This window comes from Chelonoidis abingdonii, chromosome 2 (assembly GCF_003597395.2).
Source record: "Chelonoidis abingdonii isolate Lonesome George chromosome 2, CheloAbing_2.0, whole genome shotgun sequence".
Lineage (NCBI taxonomy): Eukaryota > Metazoa > Chordata > Testudines > Testudinidae > Chelonoidis > Chelonoidis abingdonii.
Genome location: NC_133770.1, coordinates 143001678 through 143016678, shown reverse-complemented (window position 1 = coordinate 143016678; position 15001 = coordinate 143001678).

The window sequence follows — 15001 nt, the reverse complement described above, 5'->3', positions numbered from 1 at the left end:
TGCAAATAGTTATCTCTAAAACACCACAAAACAAATCACATTAGATACTTTCTTCTCCATTATATTTTGTTAATAATTTGTTATTTTAATATATTTGAACATGTATTAAAAATGCTTCAGCATAGTTATGTTTGATTTAGGCAGGTGTTTTGAAATATAAGTACTGAATCCCTAATGATAATACATTATTATTATTCACATAATAAAGACACCTTGGCAATTAGATCTATTCTGTAAGGATTATGTTTTTCTTTTATATAGTTATGAACATTTTTGCTTCTAAAAAAGAAATTAGACTAATACTCTGGAAAGCTTAGGAACTTTCCTCAGAATGTATTTTTCCCTATATTATTGACACTGTGGTTCTCAAACTTTTTCATAGTCTTACCCACATTTTACTAGAGATAATTTCATAGACTACTTGTCATTCCATTCACAGTCACAAAACCTTTGCACAGTAATAGCTTGAATGGAAAAGTAATATTATGAAAATTTTCTATATGTTCTGCAGATCTTTTTAATACCATTGAGCAAGTAGAAATAAGACAGTATCAGGGAACCAACCAGCAGCCTGTGGATCACTAGGAAGTTTCCTGGGGACCATGAGCAGAGAGCAAAGGCAATAAGTAAATGCTGATCTTCAAATCAGCCGCAAATAAAGGTCAGTGATAGTTGCATGATGGTTTTAAAGTATGGATAACTAGAATGAGGGATGAAGAGAGTCACAAGCAATTTCAGGGACCCCTGAACCCTGCAGCTATCCCTAAAGTCATTCCTGAAAGAAAAGGAGTAGATGAGTGACAGTCAGAAGAGGGAGGAAGAGTCGGGGTCTGGATTTGCATTTATGATGGGAAAGGGGAAAGGGCAATGGTGGGAGCATTTGACATGGATTGCTCAGGAACAGCAAGGAAGGAATAGCAATTGGTGCTGTGGGGGGGGGGGATGAAGAGGCTGTTCATGACTTCCCTCTTTCACCCAAATTGTTCTGGGCCACCATCAGAACTGGCCACAAAGCAGCAAATGGAAGCAGAGGTTGCTGGTCATCCCACAGGTACTGCACTGACAGACTAATGTTTCCTCACTACTGAGCCTAAAATATGTGTTTTAAAAGTTATTTGAAAAAAAACTAAGCATTAGGATTTTTACCAAAACTGACTCCTTATTATACAGAAAGTGAACAGGACAGCATTGTAAATGTTTTCTACAAATTATAACAACAGAAGCACCTTCCAGGAGTGAAAGTAGAAATTGGGACTTAACGATACGTGGCTGGATTGGGGCCAGCTCTGGCCCCCAGAAGGGGCCAGGCCTCAGGCGGAAGGAGTGGGGATAGGGGGTCAGAGCCAGCCCCAGCCCGCCCTGTACCGGTAAGTGCCCTCCCCCTCCCCTGCCAAGGTAGCAGCGGCAGCAGTTTAAAGGGCCCAGGGCTCTGGCAGTAAGGATTGGGGGCTGTTTAAAGGGCCGGGGGCATAGAGGCAGCAGGAGCCCCGGGCCCTTTAAATAGCCCCCGGAACCCCACCATTACTCCAGAGCTCTGGGGGCTATTTAAAGGGCCCAGGACTCCCCTGCTTCTACTGCCCCCAGCCCTTTAAATAGCTCCTGGAGCCCCAGGGTAGCAGCGGCGGGGCTCCGGCGGCTATTTAAAGGGCCCAGGACAGTAGAGGCAGTGGAGCCCCGGCCCTTTAAATAGCCCCTGGAGCCCCGCTGCCACTACCCCAGGGCTCTGGCAGCAATTTAAAGGGCCTGGGGATCCAGCCACTGCTGGGAGCTCCAAGCTTTTTAAACTGCTGCCTGGGGAAGCCGGGCCACCCCGGTACGGCACACCGGCTCTTGCCGGTACGCCGCATCAGGGCGTACTGGCTTACTTTCACCTTTGGCACCTTCTGAAAAATGAAACATCAAAAACTATTCACAGAGTATGCTCAACATAATGTACTTCACATCAAAACATTCACTAATCTAAAAGTAAATACTTTTAATTCTCATTAAGATTTAAAGCAGTCTTTGTCAAACTCCTGTAGCATATTGCATGTGGTTTCTAATTGATGTATCCTTTCCCTGCCTTTATATGCAAAGGATCTGGCCACTGTTCTGTAATCATTTCATAGCTATCTGCAACTGTTCAGGAATCAGCAGGTCAAATATTTGTAAAAAAGCTGGGATGTGACCCACGTCCTGCACGTCTGCAACCATGTCATATATGAACTGATTCTATTAGATTCCAATCTAAGCAGGTTTGGGCCTACTTAGCACTTGAATAGACACTGATGATAAATAGTTAGGTACTAGAGGAAAATGATGATATTGATTCAGCTGAAGACACTTTCCCACTGCATCAGTACTAAACAACGGTTTCAGAATAGCGTCATGGAGCACTGCTGAAGGTGTTGTTTTTAAGTAGAACTAAAACTGGCCACTTATAGTAATTAAAGGTTATTGTCATTCAGATGTTTAGTATGCTTATAAAATTTGCAGATACCATGAAGCTGAGAAGAGAAGCAAGCACTTTGGAGGACAGGATTAGAATTCAGAATGACCTTGAAAACTGGAGATTTGGTCAGAAATCTACAAGATAAAATTCAATAGACAAGTGCAAAGTATTACACTTAGGAAAGAAAAAATCAAAATGTGCAACTATGCAAAGGAGAGTAAGTGGCTGGGCATTAGTAGTGATTAAAAGAATTTGGGGGTTATAGAGAATCACAAACTGAATCTGAGCCAACAGTGTGATGCAGTTGCAAAATAGGCTATTACCATTCTGGGGCGTATCAAGAGGAGTGTTCTCTATAAGAGATGGGAGATAGTTGTTCCAGTCTGCTTCACACTTGTGAGGCCTCAACAGGAGTATGGTGTCCAGTTTCGGTGCCACACTTTAGGAAAGATGTGGAGAAATTGGAGAGAGTCCAGAGAAGAGCAACAAAAATGATAAAAGGTTTAGAAAACTTGACCTATGAGGAAATGTTAAAAAAAAAACTGAGCACATTTAGTTTTGAGAAGAAAAGACTGACTGGGAACCTGATAACAGTGTTCAAATATGGTAAGTACTAAAGAAGACAGGGAACAATTGTTCTCCAGGTCCACTGAAGGTAGGGCAAAAAGTAACGGACTTAACTTGCAGCAAGGGAGATTTAGATTAGATATTAGGAACATCTAACTATAAGCATTATTAAGATGTGTTATCAAGGGAGATTATGGCAACCTCATTGGCTGTTTTTAAGAACAGGCTGACAAACACTTGTCAAGGACAGTCTAGGTATACTTGGAGCTGTCTCAGTGCTGGGGATTGGACTTGATGACCTCTCAAAGTCCCTTTCAGCTCTGGATTTCTGTGATTTGGTGTGTGTATTGTTGGTCAAAGTCATGTACCCTAAAGAAGAAAGAGGAAAAAACACATGAGGGGGGGGGATATTTTTTTAAAATGTTAGCTCCTATAGGAACTGAAATAGCAAAGGTTAAAAAAATTGCCATAGGAAATTCTAAACAATGTAGTTTCTAGTTCAAGAAAACAACAACAACAACAAAAAAACAGTTACAGCAAATCTTTTTCCAGGCTAAATAAAATCTGCTCAGACTTGTGCTGGCCTCTGCCAGACTCTCAGGCTAAACTCAGTCCATCCAGGCTGGAACACACTTCTGCCTAAACTAGATTTCTAGGCTAATTTCAGTCACAGGGTAAACTAAGGGCTTGTCTACACAGGGACACTGAGGAAAATTAATCTCAATTAACCATGAGTGTGAATTAAAAGTTTATTAGTTAAACTACAGTAAATCCCTGTGTGGGCACTCACATTCAGAATTAAAGAGGCCTTAATTCAATTTAGCTTATTCACTCTCCAAAGTAGGAGCAGGCTTCTGTCTAAGCTAAACTCTGAAATTGACTGAATCTTTAAGGAGTGGAGCAGACTTCATAGTGTCTTAGCTCCTTTCTCAGTACACTTTACCAATCCTTCCTTTCCACCAAACTCAAAAGAGAGTCTCCCAGCTAACAGCAAACACTACAGACTCCCTCAGCTCCAGGAGAACTTAACCAGCATGGCTCCCTCAAGATAAACCTATTGAGCTCTGAGGAAAGGAATTGCCAGTTCTGCAGAGCACACACTGAAGCATGGTTACTACTTCCCCATTTCTCTTGGACCAAAATGAAATTAATACCAATGATCCATTTAACTTAAACCAACTGATCCCTGGAGTCTCTCCACTCCCAGTGACAGACCACCCCATTACAGACACATGGCAATTTTACTAAGAATCATGGTGTTATCCCTGGATTCCTTCTGGTCAAATCACAGATTAACATTCTCCCTATTCTAATTCCCCCTACCATTTCAACTGACTACAGTACTTTTCCCTCTCTTCTTTCATTACATTGTGATACAGTGTTTTATCACGTATAGACACCATGTCAGTCCAAGCTCGTGTCCCATGGCTATGGAATGCCTCAGCTATTTAAGGATAGTCCCTTAAATTTAACCAGTTAATGTGCACCACCAACTGTAAAAGGGAACAATATTACTACATAGCTCATCAGGACTTCTACCAGAGGAACCCAGTTAGTCGATATTTTAAAAAATAAGCACACATTTCATATTTCATTAATTCATTATTCACTGTTTTTTTGGCTTCCCTTTGCATGTGACTGTATGTATGCTACTCACATAGTACTGTTGACTGAGTATTTATTTGGGGTCATAAGCAGAGATCAAATAACAGAAGTGATTTACTGAATGGCAGTAATTTATTATAAAATCCCCACAGAGTAAGATATGGAATGAGCTCCTGGTGAAAATTGCATTTTAATTGGTCTTCTAGGGAATCACCTTAAAACAGATTATTGCATATTGACAGAAATCAGCAGCAAAAGAATAAGAGTATTAAAATCTCATTATGTACTTATATATTTTTGTCGCTAATGACAGCAGTTTAATTTCTGGTTAAAGCAGCAGTTATTGCCTGTGGTTAAGCAAAATAATGTTATTTGGCAGTCTATATCATTGACATTAAATAGAAAATCTAGAATATGCAAGCCCTGACTAGCATTATGTGTGGACATTTCAAAGTCCTCTGACATACCAGAGCTTTGACTAGAGAAGTTAACATATGACATACAGCAATATAAATGCATTCTTCCTGGCACATGCAATATTTAAGCCATCACAATAAGAGCCATTTCACCTGGGGGTGAGAGGAGAAGATATTTTGCATTCTTAAATATTATACATGAAATAACTCATATGAAAATGTCCATAGAGTTGAAAAGATTTACTACAATTACAGTAGAAAATTAGGGCTGGAGGGACACAAATTATTGGTCCCAATACTGTTCATACATATGATAGGGAAGAATAATTCCGTACACTGCAGGAATTAATGATCAAATTATAACCTGTGTTGTGCAGGTCAGACTAGGCCCTGGTCTACACTACGAGTTTAGGTCAAATTTAGCAGCGTTAGATCGATTTAACCCTGCACCCGTCCACACGATGAAGCCATTTTTGTCGACTTAAAGAGCTCTTAGAATCGATTTCTGTACTCCTCCCCGATGAGGGGATTAGCACTGAAATCAACCTTGCTGGGTCAAATTTGGGGTAATGTGGACACAATTTGACAGTATTGGCCTCTGGGAGCTATCCCAGAGTGCTCCATTGTGACCGCTCTGGACAGCACTCTCAACTCAGATGCACTGGCCAGGTAGACAGGAAAAGTCCCACAAACTTTTCAATTTCATTTCCTGTTTGGCCAGCATGGTGAGCTCAGAGGTGACTGTGCAGATCTCATCAGCAGAGGTGACCATGGAGTCCCAAAATCGCAAAAGAGCTCCAGCATGGACTGAACAGAGGTACTGGATCTGATCGCTGTATGTGGAGAGAATCCGTGCTATCAGAATTCCATTCCAAAAGACGAATTGCCCAAATATTTTAAAAAGTCTCCAGATCATCTCTGCAGCCCCTGTGTAACCAACCGTCCTCCTTCCCAGGTTCCATAGCCTCCTCATCCAGATGCCCAAGAACGCAGTGGGGGGGGCTCCAGGCACCCAACCACTCCACCCCAGAGGACTGCCCAAGCAACAGAAAGCTGGCATTCAATAAGTTTTGAAGTGCACTGTGGCCTTGTCCTTCCCACTTTCCCTTCTCCACCACCCCACCCAGTGCTTCCCTCCTCCCACACCGCTCCCGGGCTACCTTGGCAGTTATCCCCCATTTGTGTGACGAATTAATAAAGAATGCATGAATTTGAAACAACAATGACTTTATTGCCTCTGCAAGTGGTGATTAATGGGGAGAGGGGAGGGCGGTTGGCTTACAAGGAAGTAGAGTGAACCAAGGAGGTGGGTTTTCATCAAGGAGAAACAAACAGAACTTTCACACCATAGCCTGGCCAGTCATGAAACTGGTTTTCAAAGCTTCTCTGATGCGCAGTATGCCCTCCTGCGCTTTTTTAACCACCCTAGTGTCTGGGTGCACGTAATCAGCAGCCAGGCTATTTGCCTCAACTTCCCACCCTGCCATAACTGTCTCCCCCTTACTCTCACAGATATTGTGGAGCACAGAGCAAGCAGTAATAACAATGAAAATATTGGTTTCGCTGAGGTCTAACCAAGTCAGTAAACTGCACTAGCACACTTTTAAATGTCCAAAGGCACATTCTACCACCATTCTGCACTTGCTCAGCCTATAGTTGAACTGCTCCTTACTACTGTCCAGGCTTCATAAGCCATGGGAGCAAGGGGTAGGCTGGGGTAGGTGCAACCGCGCAGGGCTGCCGGCTGGGAAAGGAGCCTGAGACAGAAGCCTCCAGCTCACATGATATTCCAGGCAGGACTGAATCTCCATGAGATGAAACTTAAAGAAGAGAATGACCTAGAGTCACTCCCATTTATCTCCAGGCACCCCTAACTGACTTCACTGAGGTCTGCCAAGAGCACCCATGTCTGCCCAGGTGCCCCTGACCGACCTCACCGAGGTCATCCAGGAGCACCCAGGAGATGATAATGATAGCTAGAAGTCATACTGTATCATCTGCTGCTGCGAGGGCAAGGAGCTGCTGCTGTGTAGCAATGCAGTACTGCATCTGCCAGCAGCATCCAGGAGACATACAATGACGGTGAGCTGAGCAGACTCCATGCTTGCTGTGGTATGTCGTCTGCATGGGTAACCCAGGAAAAAAGGCAAGAAATGATTGCTTGCCATTGCTTTCACAGAGGGAAAGTGGCCTGATGACATGTACCCAAAACCACCTGCAACAATGTTTTTGCCCCATCACGCATTGGGACCTCAACCCAGAATTCCAATGGACACCAGAGACTGCGGGAACTCTGGTATAGCTATCCATAGTGCAACACTCCGAAAGTCTATGCTAGCCTCGGTACTGTGGACACACTCCGCCAACTTAATGCACTTAGTGGGGACACACACAATCAACTGTATAAAATCAATTTCTAAAAAATCGACTTCTATAAAATTGACCTAATTTCATAGTGTAGACATACCCTAGATGAGCATAGCAGTCCCTTCTGGCCTGAAAATGTAGTAAGTGATGAATGCTTTGGGTAGAATACCAAACATCCCTCGAGATCTAGTTCTACAATTTTTATTCATGCTTAGTACACTTACTCAAACAATTAGTCTCATTGAATTAAATAAGGTTACTCATGTAAGGGGTAACTCTGTAAAATAATGAAACTAGTTTAAAATTAACTGTGTGTTCCTATCCATCAAAGCAAACATGTATTTGCAGCAGTACCACAGTCTGGCAAAAGTACAATATCCATAACTGTATAAGCCAGAAGTATTGATAGCGGAGTAATTTCCAAAACAACCACTGCCCAGAAGACGAATGGCCTTTTTTTCAATGAAATCATAAAAGATAAATAAAATCCAGACTGAAATACAAGTGCTTCTGATATCAGCCTTGCATGATGATGCCACAGATTTATTCAATTTATTAAACCTCCTATACGTATTACATAGGCAATCCAGAGTCATAATGTTCTCTGGTGTCACTCCATTCATTTCAATGGAGCAGCACTTGAGATAAATCTGTCCCACAATATCTAAGAACTAAAGTGTGTTACAGAGATGCAAGCTTATGTGATATAGATCAACGTGTATTTCATATTATTTTAATGCTTTCATTTACTATTGTAATTCAAAGAGTTTGAGTTTAGGTTCCGATTTTGCTCAAAATTCCGCATTCTTTTGACTAGTTCTAAATACAAATGTCCATGGATAAATTCTGAATTTACTACTAAAGTAGAAAGCAGAGTCAGATATTTAAATCCTATCTTCAGACACACACAGGGTTCATTTTCAAGTTCTCCTGAGGCATTTAACTGTACAATTCATAGGAGTTACTGAGCTATTATATAGGCTCAAGTACCACTCTGAAACCACTATTCACATATACAGGTAATAGTCAAAGCTCTTTCTTTATTCAAAACTTGTATAGGTAATTATGGTGGCAGGGATTAATTAAGAGATCTATGACTCCTCTATTGTCTTGTCTTTACTAGGAAAAAGGTGTGTTTTTAAAATTAATTGACACGTAAAAATCCTAGTGCAGTATGGGTAATTTAAATGTTAACATACATATCATATGCATTAATATACATATTGCTCAGACTACACTAGGGTTTTAATATATTAGCCTATTAGTTAACATGTTTTTAAAACACACCTTTTTCTCTAACGTGGACAGTGCCACAAAGGGTTAAATTATGTAAAAAAGCATACAAGGTTGTTTGCACCACCTGGAAGCAATAATACTTTAGCTTGAAAATGTATATATTTCTGTAGAAACTGATAACACTGCCATAACTATAATATTTTTTCTAATTAAATATATACCATACTGGAGAAATACTCTTAATAAATAATGGACATTTGTAAGCAATGTAATAATTAATTTTTTTGTATTTCTAGAGCACCATTCAGGTACTGATTAAATACACTTTACAAAGATATCAAATATCAGAGGGGTAGCCATGTTAGCCTGGATATATAAAAGCAGCAAAGAATCCTGTGGCACCTCATAGACTAACAGACGTTTTGGAGCATGAGCTTTCGTGGGTGAATACCCACTTGGTCAGATGCATGTGTTATTATAGCAGGACAAAAATGTAATGGGGGGGGGGGATTGTTTGTTTTTTTAGCTATCTTTGAAAGCTTGGAGATTTTCAAAAAAATCTTTTTTCCCATTAATAAGCTTGAAATTTTGCAAATTATTTTCTACATTTTTGATCAGTTTTCTTTTAGAGATGGAGAAACTGAGGCACAAAAGGGCTAGTCCGTTGCCCAAGTTAATGCAGTGAGTCAATACAAAGGGCATATAAAATAACACAGGTCTCCCAACTACCAATCACTAGACCACTGGTGTGTAACCTGAGCCCCATCTGGGTAATCTGCTTCTGGGCTGCTAGACAGTTTGTTTACATTGGTACGGCTGCCGGCAGATCCCAGAGGCTGCCGTTCACTGTTCCCAGCCAATGGGAGCTGCGAGAAGCAGTGGCCGCCCATGCCGCTTCCAGCTGCTCCCATTGGTCGGGAACGGCGGACTGTGGCCACTGGAAGCTGCAGGTGGCCGTGCAATGTAAACAAACTATCTGGCGGCTCACCCAGTGGATTATGCTGATGGGCAGCAGGTGGCCCATGGGCCTCAGGTTGCCCACCACTGCACTACACCATGCTTATCAACAGCTAAAAGGAAAGTAGCATAACTTATGGTTTAAAACAAATTTGACTTATGCAAGAAAAATTAGGACCCTGACATAACTTGAGCCTTTTACTTTTAAGCAGAGCATTTGTCATAAATGGATAGGTAAGGTAAGGGTTAAGTTTCTTTTACCTGGAAAGGGTAACCAAACACCTGACCAGAGGACCAATCAGAGAACTGGATTGTTAAAAGTCAGGGGCGGGAATTTGTATACCAGGGGTCTTTGGTTTTCTCGCTGTGATAACAAGGTTCCTCCTAACTCCATCTTATCTTAAAGTTCTTTTAAACATCTTAAGTACCAAGGGAGCGCAAAGTAATCGGCTATGATGATCTTTGTGTGTATTTACATGTTGTTGATTTGTTGGACTGTTAATTGGGCTATCTTTTAAATCGGACTGTTTTTTTCATATTTTCTTATAAGCAAGAGCTGTATTGAGTTTCTTAATGCAAGATTAGTGTTTTTATTTTCTTTCTTCTTTTTATATAAACTTTTCTTAAACGTGTGGAAGATTTCTTTTCCTAGGGAGGCAAGGAAGGGAAAAGCCAGGCTGTGGCTTATTTCTATTGCATTCAGGAAAGAGCAGCACGGGGAAGGCAAAGCAAGCTGCTGGCATTTGCCATCTCAATTGTCCTGAGAGCAGGAACACTATCTCTTGGGAAGCAGAGAAACCAGTTTCTTGATACTCGCAGGCTCGACCAAGAGGCAGCCTGGAAGGAGGGGGGGAAGGGTTTTCTCCTGCTTTTAGCATCCAAGGGATTGTGGAATCTGGTGTCCCCCAAGGAGGTTGGGACACCAGAAGAAGGAAAGGGGGGCATCAGGCCCCATTAATTCCTGATGTGCAGCAGAATAATCCAAGCTGGTAGTGAGCTTGGGGGAGTTTCAGGTAAGCCCCCAGATTTTGGACGCAAAAGTCCAGGTTTGGGACAGGACCAGATTGTGGACGCTAAAGTTCAGGTCTGGGACTGGGAGGCTAGATTACCACAGCATTGCATCAGATCAAAACAGATGAAAAATTCTACTATTGCTCACTGAATCATGCTGGCCAAATGTGAAGAATGTCTGACCTGTGTGCATGAGATCTGTCTGCCTAAGTACAACGCGTAAGACAGTTAATATCACTGATACTAGAGTAACTGAAAAGAGACACACAGGAACTCTGCTGGATTTACTACTTGATTGTGCATACGACCAGAACAAACAGTAAAATAAGCCATTTTGTAATATCTCACTGATCTCCATTCAGAGGGTAGCCAAGAACACTTTAAAAGCCTTTGTTATACAACATTCTTAAAAAATCTAATAGTCATTAATGTACTATTTAGTCTGCCTGTTAGCAAAGCAATCTAATGAAACTGTGTGTTGCTAACTCATCTCATGTGCAGTCTAATGGTGATTGGAGATAATTATATTTGGCTCTCTCTCTAATATGTACACAGGTGTAGTCAGAACAAAACTAGCAATATCGCATTGGGATTGTTTCCTCTCATATTAAATTAGCACTAAACTCTTCAGAATAAAAGTAACATCTCTTTGGCAGGTGCAGTTCAGCTATAAAGATTATATACTATAGCAGATGTAGGTAGTGTCTGCTGTAGGAAGGATGATTGTCAACCTCAATTCCAATACCACTTTTTCATCTTTTTGTACATTTCTCATACAAATTCCTTTTGGCTGATATTTGTCTTGGCCCAAATGCGTGAAGAGGATGAGCAAAATCAGATGGGATGCCTTTTGAGTTATTTGAATAAGAGGAGGTGGGAGGAGGAGATATACTTTGTAACTTCAAACCTGGCTTGTTTTATGTATGTCATCAACATTTAAAAGTAACCCGCTCTTGTTAATAAGCCTACCAGGCACTCTAGGGGGCCAAAGAGCTGTTTAAAAATCTTTCCTCCTAACAAAGTCTCCTCAAGCATAATGAGGAGTTATTCACTTTACCACACACTGGGCTGCTGAAGTCTCAGCTCCTGAAACCATTTCAGAGGCTATGGGAGCTTTTGGGCTTGTCTGGAGATGATGAACTTTCAGAGGTACTTCTGTGGGCTGGTGAACCAGTTGGTCACTAAATATCAGTGCACTTCCCTAGTCTTTTGAGGCAGCAGTGCAACTGGTCCTTCTTGCATCCGGAGGATACCAAGTCCTTGAAACACTTCAGGACTGCTGACCTGAGGAGGAATGTAGAACAAGAGATCCATTCCATATTTTACTGGTGCAGCTGTGGAAAGAGATACTTGGAAAGTCTTAGGCATAACCCAGTAAGCCTTATGTAGGACAAGTGGAGCACAGTTCCTGTGCTAAATGTTGAAGGTTTCAGTGGCTTAACCCAGTAGTCTTCACATGGTCCACTGTGGAAAAAGGCAGTAGAGAGTCCTATGCATAATCAAGTGAACCTTAATGAGGAGCTAAGTTTTAAACTCTAATTTGGATTTTCCTTTTTCATCTCAAGTCTTTCACAATACAACTATTTCTTAATGTCTTTGCAAGAACTAGAGAAATTTCCCAAATCAAGAAAACTCCTGTAGGTGTACAGGAAATGGACATGTGTTTAAATACTTTATGACTTTCTGACTTCTGTGTTTAGAACCCTGACAGAACAGTAGCATGGATAGGTTGCTAGTCCTTGCATCGTGTGTACAGTTAGTAACCATGGTAATTTTGACCTCATTATGCCAGTGTGGTTCCTTCTTATTAAGTTTGTTGTGCAAAGAGACAAACCCCATTCCAAATATTTTTAGTCAGAATTAAAGTTGAAAATGGGTTTGAGTTTGTCCCTTTACACAACAAAATTAATAGGAAGTTTTGAAAGACTTGAAGTTATCAAAAGAAAAAATCTCTTTTTTTGGAATGTTAACCTTAATTTGTTAAAATAAATACATAAAAACTGCCACATTCCTGTGTATTCCTTATAAACGTAACTCTGAATCACTTGTGTGTTTTGTAATAATGTGTGTTAAAGGTCTTGAAGGAACACCAAAGTCATTGAAGTGTATTTTCACGCTTAACTTTGGCTTAAAACTATTGCCTGTTATAATACATGTTTAGGTGATATCCATGTCATTAATTGCAGAATGATGCTCATGATAAATTGCACAAATTATGCCCTTTTAACCGCCTCACCTGTGCTCTACTCACTAATTATCTTCCCAGGACTTTTATATTAAAACCTCCAAGTAGCTTCAAACAGCCACCATTTCAGAAGCAAAAACCTACCATTGTGATATTTCTCTTCCTATCAAATATGGAACTTCTCCTTCCTCGCCAAAAGAATTTCAGTGGCCTGATGTGTCAGGAAGCGTGAAATTTTGAGTCCCCTCATGAGTAATGTGACTCTCTCAAATTTATGCCACTAAAACTTTCATCGTATGTCATCATAAATGCCTTTTATATAATGAGAGTCTCTGAAAAAAAATCTTTGATTTAATTAGCCTTTTTAAAATTCAGCTATTTAAAACTTCATGCCTTAGAAAGCCCAGGTGTTTTAATTTTCACATGTCCTTATTGCATACATTAATTTTCACTTTGAAACATTTTCTTCATACATAATTTATTAAACTAGTGTCTCTCAGTGAGGAAAAATTCATTTACATGCAGTACAAGATAGCAAAGAAGCAAAATCTCATCTTACCACCTTCCTGAATTCAAAGGTGTTTCAAAGAAATTACAACTTACCTTGAAAAAGAAAGGAAAATTTTAGAGCACATGCAAATACTGAAAATCCACCGGAGTGTTTCCCTACTGACCAAAAATATCTTTGTCAAGGTCAGACCCTTTGTAGACCCATGATAACCTTAGACTGATTTCCTCATCCCAGTCCCTGAAAATACCCTGGAATCAAGAAGTTAAACAAAGAGAGCCTTTGAAGTTATGGCCATCCTGCAATCATGGCATGCGTCGTGTAGACATACCCAAGCCAAGATTAATCTAGCTAGCTCAGGTACTGGAACACTGAAGCCATGGCAGTATGGGCTTCATCATGGGCTGAACGCTGGATCATTACACATGGGGTTAGTCAATGCTGAAGCGCATGCTACTGCAGCTTCAGATCTCCAATACTCAAGCGAATTAAACTAAAATTAGGTTGTGTGTATATATACACATATATATGTGTATATATATATATATATACACACACATACATACACACACTAAAGCTGTAATAACACTCCATGATTGCATACTCTATGTTTACAAGGTAGAGGGAGCAGTGAGGAGGGAGTAATGGTGAAAGAAGAAGCAGGTTGGGAAGAAGTCAGCACAGCAAGTGGTGAGCCATTAAAAATGGCTTCCATGATTCTAAGGTTCGACGATAGACTATGGAGGAAGATTCCCAGCTAGTGTAAACCATTAGAGCTTCATCGTAGCTATGACAATGTAGCCATTGGACCAAACAGAAAGCAATGTAACACTAACTCCCTATAAGAGCATCAAAATCGCTCCTGCTGACCTCTCAAAGGTGATGGTTAAATTTAACAAATCAGAGGATCACAATCAGTACTACATAACCTGTCTTAATCAACATAGCTCAATATTAAAAAATGCTTTTTGAAAAAAAGATACCAGAGAAGGTTTTGCACTCAATTGATATGAAATTTTCAGATGGACAGAAAAATTCCACTCAAAGCACTGCATTTCTGTAAAAGCTCTGAAATCTGAAATGGTCAGATTTCAAGAGTTTTTAATTTCATTGCAGATTTCATGATAGGTTGCCTACAGCCAAGCATTGTATTTCCTTTCGAAATAATAGATTCAGCTGCAGATACCCATGCTAGTGTGTGTACATTACATGCTGCTAAAGCGCGGTAACGGAAATTTATTTCTTCCTTTGTCTTCAAACAGAATTATACTTGTCTACTGAATTACAAAAAACTTGAATGAGAGCCAATGTTAAATCACACTGATGCAGTTATGACACTCATTTCTTCAAGAAAGAAAATATGAATGACAAGGAGAAGATTAGATGAGACTATGCAACATGAAATAGCTTCACATTTTCTTTCGGAGTTTCCAAACTTCAGGGAAATTGGCTTTTTTGATGCATCTAATTTCTCAGGTTAGACTGCATGCCAAAATTCTTCCCAGTCCCCAGTCCTGTTCAGGATGGTGTTTGAGGTTATGTATTTCACAATGCATGTCACTGTTTTGAACAAAAACTAATGACTTTTTCTGTGGTGTGAAAATACAAAAATGCTGCTAAAAATAAGAAAATTCAAAACAAAATAATGTACCAATTAGGCAGAAAATTATTCAGATAAGGCTACATTTGGGATAATCCTAAACAGAAGTAGAAAACAC